This window comes from Myodes glareolus, chromosome X (genome assembly GCF_982192425.1).
Source record: "Myodes glareolus chromosome X, mMyoGla1.1, whole genome shotgun sequence".
NCBI classification, from domain to species: domain Eukaryota; kingdom Metazoa; phylum Chordata; class Mammalia; order Rodentia; family Cricetidae; genus Myodes; species Myodes glareolus.
In genome coordinates, this window is record NC_142053.1 from 93,658,917 (window position 1) to 93,666,869 (window position 7,953).

At 33.7% G+C, this 7,953-nt stretch overlaps 1 pseudogene; it reads right to left on the minus strand.

The window, feature by feature from the left end:
* Positions 1–1,125: 1,125 nt before the first annotated feature.
* Positions 1,126–3,497, minus strand: LOC146889114 (protein PPP4R3C1-like; annotated as a pseudogene).
* Positions 3,498–7,953: the final 4,456 nt, after the last annotated feature.

The window sequence follows — 7,953 nt, forward strand, 5'->3', positions numbered from 1 at the left end:
GAGTATGGGGGGCAGGGGCCGAAGGAAGGAGAGAAGTGGAGGGTTGAGAAGAACTTGAGGGAATGGAATAGTCAAGATGGACAATGGACATATATGAGAGCAAGGAAAGAGATATCTTGAGGGAGGCATTATGGAATTAGCAAGAAACCTGGCTCCAGAAAAATTCCCAGGAATCCACAAAGTTGACCACAGCTAAGACCTTAAGCAATAGAGGAGTGGGTACCTGAACTGATCTTGCCCTGTAGTCAGACTGACGATTACTTTAAATATCACCATAGAACCTTCGTCCAAAAACAGATGGAAGCAGAGGCAAAGACCCACAACGGAGCACTGGACTGAGTTCCCAAGTTTCAGTTGAAGATTGGAAGGAGTGAGAATATGAGCAAGGTGGTCAAGATCATGAGGGCTTCACCCACTGAGACAGTTTGCCTCAACAAATGGGAGCTCACCAACTCCAACTGGATGGAGAGTGAATGTGTATGGGATCAAACTAGTCCCCCTGAATGTGGTTGACAGTTGGGGCAGACTGAAGGACCACTGACAGTGGCACTGGGATTTGTCTCTACTGCATGCACTGATTTTGGGATCCTATTCTCTCTTTGGATGTACGCCTTGCTCAACCTAGATGTAATAGGGAGGGCCTTGGACTTGCCACAGGGCAGGGTGCCTTGTCTTCTCTTAGGATTGGAGAAGGGAGGGGTGGTAGGGTGTGTGGAAAAAATGGGAAGAGGGGAGGGAGTGGGAATTTGGGTTGGTATTTTTTAAGGTAATAAAATAATAAAAAATAAAAACAAATAAAGTGAGCCTTGTAATAAACTTTTGCAGTTGTTTGTAATATAAATAACATTCGTGAAAATTGTATTACTTTATCAAACTGTTTCTTTCTTCCAAACCATACTGCCAAATTAAGATGTTCTTGATAAGAAGTTATCACTCAGGGACTGGTTAGTTTATACTATGTATCTGTTTTATGTGAGATTTTCTTTGCATAACGTTGAAGCCCATTATTTATCATATTTACTAATAATTCTACCATATCCAAAAGTCCATAAAAGAAAGATTTTTAATTAGATTTTCCAGTTTTTGATAGTTATAAAAATTAATCTGCATCAAAGGTTGAGAGTCTCATCTTATTTTATAAACCAAGATTAAGTCTTTTTTGGGAGGTTCTTCTTGGTCTTCATCATTGTCATGATGATCATCACTGTCATTGTCATCATCTTCATCTGAGTAGTCCACTAAAGGAATCCTCCTCCTACAGAATGACCGATTCATTCTATTAGCAGAAACATCAGAGTAAGTTTAAAGGACAATCAAATGCTTCAGATGATTTTCTTCCTGGTCATTTGACTTCATTTTCACTTGTTTCTATGCTTTTCATAAATGTGTCATGACAATTTGGAAAGTCTCTCCCCATTGATAGCATAGCTTCAGTATTTCCCGTGAATCACATTCTTCCCTGACATTAACCACCATGACTTTCCTATGTCTGAAGTATAATTTCTGGTGTATTATATTATATAAAATACTTCTAACTTGACTTTCTCTTTCCTTCTCTTCTTCATATTTAATTTTTAATCCTTTAAATGTCTGGACATACTCAGTTGAATAAAAAGCCATAAAAACTTTTTACACAGTGTATGAATTGATGTTTTCCTCTCTTATAAATTCAATTAGCTCAATAATATCTGAGCTTAACATATTATAACCTTTTACATTATTCAGAAAAGCATTTATAAGAGGTTCAAAAAGATTTTTCCTCATTAAGGATTATAAATTTCATCTGTCCCATAAACCTGGAGCACACAAAATCAGAAAAGTGTGCTTTGAACTCATTTGCACCAGCACTCTGCTGAGCAAGTTTTTCCTTAAAATATAATTTTTAATGTAAGTTTGTGGTGTTTTACACAGAAGATGAACAATTCTAAAACTGTGCCAATTTTAATTATTGCAACAATTAAATTATATTGCAATGCAATTATAATTGAAAATTACCAGCATTTGGCAATTAGCAGAAATTGATAATTATCAGAACACATGTTGGCCCTCTTATCACTATCATTTTGTCATGTGATAGACAAAATTGGTGCTACCAAGTTTTTCATGCAATGTGTATGGAAGAAATTCATAAATTCCCTTCTTTCAGACACATTAGCTGTTACATGCAAGTTTTTTGGATCAAGAGGAGCACAGAGAACTGCTGTCAAACTTAAAATACAAGAAGATTGGGGATTAGGATCACAGATGATTTGTTTGATCATTGTATTGATGAGAAGATTATTATTATTACTGTCCTAAGCTTCTTCCACTGCAAACACATTGACTATTTGTGGATTTTATTCTACTATATAAGTAAATATATCTAGAGCAGCTACTTTTATTTGGTTGTCTTGCATATGTACTGAAACTTTCAGAGCACTTCTAATTCCTAGCTTTATCACTGTTCTCAATAAAGCATCTTTCTTCTGAAAATTTAATATCTTAGAAAATTCACAGAATTTCTTAAAGAACAATAACAATTCATTCCATCCTTTATCACCTACAGTATTATCTTTTAATCGATCAAAAATTTCAAGCAAAAACATTTCACATTCCTGCAGCACAGTATCTATTTCAATTTTGTTTAAAAAAATGAAATTCGTAAGATCAGATAGACAATTCTCTTGAAATTTGGATGATATAAGTAATATGCCATAAATATATTGCACTCTGAAGGTCTGCTATATTTTTTGCCTAGGTTTGGAGTGACATATTGACATAAGTTCCTTGAATTTTGCATTTTCAGTCAAGAATTCCCTGTGCCAATATGGCTGATTCAAACCAGGGTCATACTCAAGGCATACTACTACATTCACAATACATTCAACAGAAATATGATATTTAAAAAGCATACATTGTTGAGAAAGAAGAGTCCTTTAATAATGATATATAAAAAATATTAGCCTTCCATGTCCTCTTGGTCTATGTAAGTGTAGAACAGGTAGCAATTTTTTAATGTAAACTTCATTTTATGAGAGCAGAGACAGCTCTTCCTTGTGACTTAACAATTCTTCCACAATATTAAATAAATCTGCAATGTTTTTTGAATATTTTGTGTTCACACGTAGACTTCTCAAACAGTTTCTCAATCTGGGGCAGTTCTTAAAAACTTTCTAAATTATCTGTAAATTCTTGTGTTATACATTCACTTGGACCTTTACCTTGAACTTGGCATATATCTTCCCAAATATTTTGACAACACTCTGGGTCTGGGAGACATATTGGCATAGTATGGTAATTAGCTTCTATCAAAATAGTTAAATGCCTGTGTTATTTCTTATAGGGTACACCTGTCAGTACTCTAATAGTAGTGAGCCATCTCATTCTGAGTCAACAATTAAGCACATGCCCTGAAGATGTTCAATGCATTTGTTAGAAATTTATTCTAAGCCTATATGTTTCCATTGCTTGTCTGATTTCATGTCATAGACTTTAACACTATGAACTCTGTTACCCATGTGGATATGTGACCTTGTCTCACTAGGCCACATCTTTGTGAAAACCTCAGCTTAGAGTACCCTGGACAAGGTAGCTAGCTTGACTGAGAATGTCACTGAGGTTGCAATCTTGAAAAATCATCAGATAGTAGATTAGTGGGGGTTAAAAGAATGACAGAGGGTAAGATAGGGTCTAAGGTTATTAAAATTACTGGGATGAAGGTGCTGATACTTGTCAATCATCCACTACTGAACTTTCACTGACAAATCTCCTTCTCGCTTGCTCCTCTAAGCCTACCTTAATTCTTGAGAGAATCTTGTAATTCACCCAATATTCTTCCTAAAAAGAAGGTTTATATAACAGATACTGTTAATGGGATCTGCTTTTTCTACCTTAAAAATGGAAGTCTAGAAAATATTCTTTTGGATTTTGTTTCTCAGAAGTTTTTTCAATCATCAGAAGTTGGGGCTTAAGCACTTAAGCAAAATCAATTTAATTAGCAATGTTTTGGCCAAGTCTGCACTTCCTACTGTATGTCAATTAAAGGCTGGGTCTAATAAGAAGCAAGAATGAATCATCTACAGTCAAAATGCCTTCCCCACAAGCGAAAAAGTAAGCTTGAGTTTCTATACAAGATGTGCTATCATATTTCTAAATAGTAAGGGGAGATTTTGTTCTAAAAATGAATATGTCAGCTGTATAGCTCCAATCTGTTAGGCCTGAAGTTTCACCTTGAAGTACAGTAAATGAAGCACTACCTCAAATATATTCCTCTGCCTAATTATGAACATTGTTGCTTTCAGGACCTAGGCTGAAAAAGTTAGTGAATACTTGCCTAAATTGAGAATTGACATTTAGTAAATTATTTCTTTTACTTTTCTTTTAAAATTTGTGAATCTACTGGGCCTTGAATATGCTTCCACCAGTTCCGTGGGTCTTATATTTGTTAAGAAATTACTCTAAAATTGAACTCTATTGCTAGTCTATAGCCATAGTGAGGAAGATAATAAAAATATCCTCACAACTTATAAAATTTTAGTGAGTACTTGTTATGAAGAAAGGTATTAACATAATAATCAACTATCATACTTGAATATTTACTACATTTAAAACAGCATGACAAAGACTTTACCTTTTTGCATAATTTTTATAATAGCCTTGTAAGATAGGTAATAATATAAGAATCCCTTTAGGGTAAGGAAATAGACAAAAACTTCAAATAAATTATCAGAGTTCACACATTTAATAAATTGAGGAGTCCTAATTTATATATGACTTTCTAATTCCACAATTGGTTAACTGTGGAATTGAACTGCTATTGCCTTCTTTTCTTGGCTTTCATTACACTCTATTTCACATTCCTCCCATCTATATAATTTGTAATCAACATAAAATAATCAAGACAAGATGAAAGTCACACATTTCCTCCTTTAGATCCACATCTGTGTATAGACAACGGAAAAATAGAAGGTTGGATATGGCAACTCTGTTAAATATAATTTTAATAGTGTCTAAGTTGATTTTTGATGTGACAGCAACTTCTGCAGTTTTCTTTTTCAAGAAGTATTTCTCCCAAATATTAACCCTCTTACTTCAAGAGAGAAACTCATAATTGACCACATTAAGCCTATTTGAACTTATAAAGTCTTATTTGTAGTAACTATTTTTCACATATTTATAAATCTGAAATATAATACACATAACCTATACATAATATTTAAACATGTACTATGTGTATAATATATATATATATACATACATACATACATACATACATACATACATACATACATACACAGACTTCTGAGTCCATATAGTATTGCTTGCATGTATTATAGGTTTAGGGCTGAGCTAACTACTTGGAATTAGAAAAAGAGGTTTCCTAGAAGACTGATTCTTCTCTCATTTTATTACTGTAACTCTTCATCTAGAGCAAGAACCTTGTGAGATTGCACACCTCTACACTGACATGTGCACTGGTGATCTCATTCTTCAAGTCTTGTTTAAGGAAACAATTTTTAAATACTTCACGGGTGTAGTTTCCAAGCTATAAACAGAAAATACTGTCTCACAGTATATATTCTGGCCCTATGTATGGATTTTACATTTTTTCTGCCTGCTCTTCTGAAATATCCTCTGGACCTTAGGTATAGGGGTTGTGTTGTAGATGGGCATTCTATGGTCACTTGTTTTTTACATTTTGACCAATTTAATGGAGGGTTCTGTGACCTCACCAGCTATGGGTGCAGTACTAGGCATGGATTCTTTCCTATTAAGTGAACCTTAGTTTCAATCAGACTGTTGATGTTTATTCACAATATGTAAGTGCCACTAGTGCACTCCTGAATACAGCTTGCATGGTGGTCTCTGTTATTATTCATAGGATTTACAATGAAGTAGGACTATTGATTGCTTGTGTCCCCTTTGAGCTGCAATTCTGCTTCTGCTGCCCCCTTAAACTACCTCCTCAAAGGTAAAGAAGGATACTGTCCAAACATTATTCTCCTCTATATGGATTTACTCAAGGACAATAGACATTCATAAGGTGATATGAATGTGTATGAATTGATCAGCAAAATCACTACTTCTTATTTTGTAAATGTCACTGAATAAAAAAAACCCTTTATTTTTAATAGAATATGCTAGGTTATTATCTGGTTTTGTTAATCAGTAGTGTTTTTCCAAGTTCTCTAAATTTTTTTTATGAGAATGCAATGAGGATAGCAAAACCTGTGCTAATTTATATTGCAAGTAAATATTCTCCCTTTAGATTTCAACCTTGCTAGTTGAATAATTTGTGCATGGTACTATTCTCTTTATTCTCATTTTGTATGGGTCCTAAATCCAAATTAGATATTTACATTATATTTTTCTACATACCTTTTTTTGTATTCCTCATCCCATCTTTCTCTACCTACATAAAAGAAAATGTAGGACAATTAGATAGAAAATGAATCTAGTTATCAATTTCTATGGTAAAGAATTTATCCTGCAAATAGAAACAGTCTTAGAAGTTTTATCATTTTTTTACAAATACAAGTAAACTAATGTGGAACTATTTCGTCTTTGTTCATGATTTATATGGGAGGTGATGTATGCTGTGAATATGTTTTATTGTCATTGGTTAATAAAGAAGCTGCTTTCTGCCAAAGGCTTATCAGACTAAAGTCAGGCTAAACGAGATATATGGAGAAGGAAGGTAGAGTCAGGAGAGAAGCCATGTAGCTGCCATAGGAGAAAGATGCAAGCCACTAGAGGGAACCTTGCCGGTAGGCCACAAACCTCATGGTAAAATATAAAATAATATAAATGGGTAAATTTAAGATGTAAGATCTTGCTAGAAATATGTTGGAGTCGTTGAGCAAGCGGCGTTTTAATAAATATAGTTTTTGAGTTTTCATGTTTTCATGTCTGGCTGGCCAGGAAAGGAACAAACAGTCTCCAACAGTACATGATACTAAATTACAGCAGAAACACTAGTTTTACTGGTAGAGAATCATTGAACTTAAAATCAGCAATATCTTGCTCCTTTTATTTTATGCAGTTTTCTTTTTACATTTTTTTCTTTTTTTGTTTACTAGTTTGACTCAGAAATTGCTTTTGTAGACAAGGGCAATGTACCTATTTCACTCTTTTATCAAGTAAGGTCATTCTCTGAAATAATACCATATATGAGCCTGACACTCATTTGCATCACCTAAGCTAATGCAGAGGGAAAACCCCTTTACATTTCTATTCACATGAGTTCATCAAATTTATTTCGTCCATAGCTGAATTTTATGAATAAATATTACTATTCTCAGCAAGTATTATTTTTGCTTTAATTTTAAAGTCCACCAGGTAGAGAAATGTAATACTGTCCAAGAAGAATATTTTCTAATATCATTCAACATGCATCAATGGAAACTTTCAGTGATTTTTCTTTTGAGTAGCCCTCCCTTTGTAATTTCTTTCTGTTTCTTTCCAATGTCCAAGAAAGAGAATAAGATTTCATATAGACTTGAGTTGATTCCTTTCATACAAATGTAAGGCCCAAACTTCTCATGCCAAACACATCTGACTTTACTATTACAATTATTATTTCTCCTGTAACCAATTACTAATCTGACTTTTGTGACTGTATCTTATAATTAATGCTCTGTAACTTTTCTCAAAGAAAAGTATAATTCTAATATACAAAGGAATCTTCCATTATCCTAAATTTACATATACATAATTATGCAATATTTTTCTTACAGGTATATATGTTGCCCTTGGCAATTTCAGCTTGTATTTTCACTTTCATTTAACAACAAAAATATGAGGCTAAGAATATACCTCTTTTTTGCAATATTTTTGAAGTTGCTCTGGGCACATACTTATGGAATCTCTTGCCATTTATTAAGAATAAGCAGAAAAGGAAAGCAAAGAAAATTGATAAGATGTATCCATCCCCCAGGGCTCTAATGTTCAACTTCAATTGAAGTCCCAAGTGTA